At 38.9% G+C, this 6,207-nt stretch overlaps 1 long non-coding RNA gene across 1 annotated transcript in view; it reads left to right on the forward strand.

The window, feature by feature from the left end:
• The first annotated feature begins 3,606 nt into the window (after positions 1–3,606).
• Positions 3,607–6,207, forward strand: part of LOC118766857 — an 8,506-nt gene continuing 5,905 nt past the window's right edge. The window contains exon 1 of the long non-coding RNA XR_005002766.1: positions 3,607–3,726. This is a non-coding gene — a long non-coding RNA (uncharacterized LOC118766857). The remainder of the gene's footprint in view (positions 3,727–6,207) is intronic.

Consider the following 6,207-nt stretch of genomic DNA (forward strand, 5'->3'; position numbering starts at 1 on the left):
CAGTTTGTATTTTTTTACATATATATATACATACATACGTACATATGTATGTGTGTGTATGTATATATACTTACAAACACACATATATACACACATATATACACACATCTGTCTATCAATCTATCGATATATGTATCATATGATACATACATACATACATATATATATATATACATACATACATACATACATACATACATATATATATATTATATATATTATATATATATATATATATTAATATATATATATATATAAACGGCAGTTTGTCTGTGCGTGTCTGTGTGTCTGTTGTTGCTTGTACCCTCACCCTGACCACGGCTTTCAACCGATTCTGATGAAACTTGACACACACATAGCCCAATGTCATAATTCAAACTAACGCAGCGAAAATTTTGAAAAGTTCCCCCAGTTCTGAAAAAGTCGATAAATTCGACATGGGGTCGAGAATCAGAAACACAAACCGTCTAGGGGACGCAACTCACCTTTTTTTTACTCTCAAAAAAAATTTACCATCATTTTTTTTCCATTTTTTGGCTATAACTCTCTAAAAATGCTTTATAGTTATTTCCCTTACAAACCTGAGCAACGCCGGGCGATACTGCTAGTATATATATATATATATATATATATATACATACATATATATATATAAAGAACTTTTTGTAATAATTCCTACCGGTAATGGTTATATTTCCATACCGAAACTACTCGGTAATAATTTGTTCATTTTTAAAATTAATGATTATTTACCCTTATATTATTATATAATTATGTATGTATTCATTTTAGAATGAAATATGAAAAATAATTCCTTTAATTAATAAATAACCTTTAAAAGTGCATGATTCTCCATTTTTATGATGATGGCTTGATTACATACTGTGTGTTACATGTAATCCTACGAAGAGAACTAAGAATTTACCTATAGGGTGAAGTACCGTTTGATTGTTTACCTTAAACAATTTAAAATGTCCCCTTTCATTAAATGTGACTATCTAGATCTGGATTATATGAAAATGCCATGAAGGCACCTGCCTGGAATTCGAATTCCTATCCCTTTATATTGCTCGATCGATCGATCGATAGATAGATAGATAGATAGATAGATAGATAGATAGATAGATAGATAGATAGATAGATAGATAGATAGATAGATAGATAGATAGATATATAGATAGATATGCGTGTATGTGAGTTTGTGCACATGTGTTTATATATATATATATATATATATATATATATATATATATATATATATATTATATGGTATTGTTACGGAACGGAGCGGAATCGCCCGTCGTCGCTCGTCCCGAACGGCTCGCACACTAGTTCCGCCACGGAACCCAAAGAGGCGGAGAGAGGAGATAAGATACAGATGATACAACAACAACCACAACCTCAGCAGCACAGAGATACAGAGGCACAACCCGAGATACAACCCAAAGAGGCACAGAGGCAACAGAGACACTGGCTTATATTCACAACTACTAGTTTATATGACATTACATTGCTACACATCAAATACATTTAGGCAAACAACAATCATCATACATCATACGGTATACCACAGATCAATGCATTTAACAACATCATGTAACAATATATCAGTCCGGAGACACAACAAGTCATATACAGTATTTCAAAGGTACACGTCCGAAGACACAGTTCTCTAAAGTCTCTTTTTCTACACATCACAGATAGCGTCACATCGACAGTCCTTCTTTTTCTCTCTTCTTTTCTCTTTCTTTTCTTTTACAGTCTCTTTACCTCGTGACACATATCAATACACAATCAATACAATTAAATACCTTATTCCTAATTGAATCTGCCAGTGTCCCATTCCTCTCAATACTGCTAATTCCTCTGTACAATATTCCCTCTGCGCCGCCAAGCTTTCTCGCATCCAGCTTGCTCCTTAAATCCCAAGATCCCTGCTGGTCTGTCCAAGATCCGTCTGTGTTCTTCCACGACCGCTCCACGACTGCCCAGATTCGTCCTTCCTGACGACCAACTCCCAACTGCCTTCTTCGAGGACCGCTCACCGACTGCCCAGAACCTCACTTCCTTGTCCTGACTTCCACTCCCTCATCTCCCTCTGTCTATATCGCTCCTACCCTTTCTAACTGCTCTCTGATTCCTTACTCTATCTATATCGCCTCAATCCCTTAGCCTCTCTATCTGTCCCTTACTGCTTATCCTTTCTATTTGCCCTCTGCTCTTACTCTATCGCTATCGCCTGCCAGACTCTTAGCCTCTCCATCCGTCCCTTACTGCTTATACTCTATCTCTATTTGCTCTCAGCCCTTAATCTGTCCCTTTTCTTTCACATTCTCCTGACCCTCTTCTCAGCCGCACGAGGTCACAGGTCATTCCAAAACCCATTAGTCCTCCATTAGACAAAAGACTGTCACATTTTCACCAGACATACTGGAACCATATCCACGATGTGGGTCACCAGAAACACTACACTAATTAAACCCGAAATGCACTTAGCCAACCGTAACAGTATATTAACCGGTGTTGTTCAAACGATGAATAGCCTTCGCGTAAACCATGGTTCGTTTTGTTCTCTTACTTTATTATCATCTTATAATCATCTCATAATAATGACTTTTATGACTCATATTACTACATCAGTCAATCTAAATGTATATATTTGTCGTTACCTGTCATAAATAGCCTTTTTCTATTTGCAAGGTGCACTTTCGTTGATTTTTCATATTTTACCCTTACATTTCCACGTGTATTTTATATTTTCTTTTCGTAACATTTTCTACTATATATATATATATATATATATATATATATATATATATATATATTACAAAATTAGAAAATGGAGAAATATATCTAAATCAATCATCAACTATCAGATAATACCGAATCATATACTTTTAAAAAACACTACACAATAGCAATGAGATTAGACATTAATACAGTACAATATTACAAACAATATGGTGAGATATAACTAAATAAATATAACAAGATATAAAAATACATTTACATTATAATACCACTACCATAGTACCATCCAAGGCAAGTGGATCAAATTTTTTTTTTTTCACTTTTTTTTTTCAGAAAAGCGACGAAAAATATTTTGAAATTCATAAAATCACTAAAAACTTGCAAAGAAGTTGTAATGTGGGAAAAACTGCAACAAAGGGAAACAAAAAGAGAGGTAGAAGAAAATGCAAAACCAATTGTAGTATTAGAAGTCGTAGTAAGAGGAGACGAATGAGAAAACATTTGATGTGGTGGTGGTGGTGGTGGTGGTAGTAGTAGTAGTAGAAGTAGTAGTAAGAGGAGACGAATGAGAAAACATTTGATGTGGTGGTGGTGGTGGTGGTGGTGGTGGTAGTAGTAGTAGTAGTAGAAGTAGTAGTAGTAGTAGTAGTAGTAGTAGTAGTGGTAGTAGTAGTAGTAGTAGTGGTAGTTGCACAAGCTGTAGCTGCAACACCACCACCACCACCACCACCACACCATTAGGGCAACAACAAAGACATGATAATACTTCCATTGTGCCTAGGCATAGACAAAAGCTATAATCCCACAGTTCTGTGCAGCTCTGTGTATAAATAGAGAGAGAATTCAAGGACTTATCACTTCACCCATCATCAGTGATTCCGGTTACTAGAAGTGAGCCCGTAACTCTTCAATAAGTCTTCGTTGTATCCGAATATTTGCAGCACTTTATCTTCCTGAAAGACAAAGAAAAATGAGGTAAGTCATTGCGATAACATTTTATATATGTTCCTGTTTGTTTTTTTTTATTGCTTTTAGTCATAGGACTGCAACCATCCTGGGACCTAGTTTACGAAAATGAAGTCGGTCATATCGACCCCTGGCAATACTTTTAGACTGCTTGTGCTTATTTCTATGCTATACACCTGGACGTCGCCAAGTGGACAGTACCGCAATCAAATCTACTGCATCCTATGTCAGCAACTGTGGAAGAGTTCAGTCCAAGCTGTGAAGACGTTCCCTGGGGCAGACTGTGGATCTGACCATGAACTTCTGGTTGCCAAGATCAAGATGCGATTGTGCAACGTCAAGCGACCACCCGCTTGTTAGAAATTTGATATAAACAAGATCGGTCCATCATTTGCCGCTGAGATCAGAAAGGATTGCTCCGATCTGGCCAGCCCCAAAGGAAAATCTAAGCCTTCACAAGCTTCACAAGCTGTTTTACCTGTCTCAGGTATGCTTCGTTGCCGTCCAGAGCGCGCGGGAAGTATTGTGTTGATTTCACCGTCATCACAGCATGAAATTGTACAGTACATGTTTCTCTGCTGTTTCAACGACAATTTCCTTCACATTCTCCGACTTTGAACACAGACTTGTGTCACTGTGTGTCATCTAAAACTTGACGTTTCGAAGGAGCAACACACGTTCCATCAGAAAGAGACTGGAAAGACATACGGACAGATATAGATTAAGTGACCAGGACAAGGGAATTTGCGAGATACGCTTCAGTATCGAAATTCTCACACTGAAGCACTCAGTAGTTCCATTACGGGGCAAGGAACTCACCTCTTATCCAGCATATTTAAGGAGAAAATACCTGTCACGTAAAGGTAGAAAGAGTTCCACCTGCTTTTGACATCTAGTAGCTGTTGGCCTGTGTAAGTTTGTGTAGCAGTGACACACTCAGTGGAGTGAAATGGTGGGAAGAAGAGTTTTGTTTTGGAGCAACAGTGGAGATCCATCTCTAGATGAAAGCAGAAAACATAAAGAGGACTCCAGATATTATCTACAGGCTCGAGGGCATAGAGTTGCTTATTGCAGATGAGTGCAGAAGGCCCTGTTTTCACTCGTTTGGCACAGCAGATCGCTTAGAATTTTTGCCGTCAAAGAAAAACGGGAGATAGGCTGCCATAGTATCAACTACAACAGCAGCGTACACCAGTTACTATAGCGACAGTTGAGAGAACAAAAATAGCAGCAGCAGCACCCACAGAAATAAATAGCAACAGTAAGGCCGGTGACATCAACAACGACGCCAGTAAATACAGAATTTACAGTTCTGCGAATAGAAGTATGGTTGTGCTGCTGAAAAATGACCAGACTAAGCGGGAACGATTTTAAGAAGCTCAGTCCCATAGCTTTGTAAAATGCAGAGTTAAAGAATTTGGCCAAGATGCTAGCTAAGAGGTTGGGACTGCTGAGGAAATGTAGTGTTGTGCTTCAAAACGGGTTTATATTTTTGAATGTGATAAAGTGTAGTGTTAAATTATTATCCTGCTTCCAGCTCCAGTGTTGCTGCCAGGATTTGAAAAATAGGACAGTTTTCTCTCTTTGTTTTGTTATCTGGGGGAATTTTGAAAAACAAGGGGGTATTCGCGCGGCTTTTAGTGAACAACTTAAAAACACTTTCCGGAAGTGGTTAAAACGCGAACCGAGCAAGTTTATGTATTAATATTCTTTTTATATGATTGTTTCCTTTTATACAATATCAAAATAATTTCTGAAGCAGCACCCTTTACTAATTTTATCTACAAGCTACCTCTGATCGGCACTACTCTGAAGTAAAAACAACAGGAATAGAAATGAGCCAGAAATAATAGGACCTCAGTTCGGTACTTGGAGAAGCCCGTGAATACTGTCCGACAGAGTCGTTTGAAGAGCACAGAAATTGGCTTGCGACAGTCCCCCTGGTGGACAAGGACTGGGAACAAGGGACAAGCGTCAAGGTGGATGGTATTATCTAAAGGCGGCGAGCTGGCAGAAACTTTAGCACGCCGGGCGAAATGCTAAGCGGCATTTCGTCTGCAGCTACGTTCTGAGTTCAAATTCCGCCGAGGTCGACTTTGCCTTTCATCCTTTCGAGGTCGATTAAATAAGTACCAGGTGCGCACTGAGGTCGATATAATCGACTTAATCCGTTTGTCTGTCCTTGTTTGTCCCCTCTGTGTGTAGCCCCTTGTGGGTCGTAAAGAAATAGGTATTATCTAAAGATGGGCTAAAAGGACGGTCATTTGCTCCCAACGTTCGCTGCTTGGAGGACTGGGCAAGCCGTGGATGAGGTCGTCCCGACATTGATGGTGTGAAAGTCTGGCCACCATTTGTCAGACATGCTTTTCCACAGCTCATCTCTTTAACAAAACTGCACTCCTGATTCATCCGTAGATGGAGGCAGAGTTCCTGGCATCGAAGATTCCATCAGGCACCCTCATCCCTCTGCCAATTAGGAAACGTTCTTGC

This window comes from Octopus sinensis, linkage group LG18 (assembly GCF_006345805.1).
Source record: "Octopus sinensis linkage group LG18, ASM634580v1, whole genome shotgun sequence".
NCBI classification, from domain to species: Eukaryota; Metazoa; Mollusca; class Cephalopoda; order Octopoda; family Octopodidae; genus Octopus; species Octopus sinensis.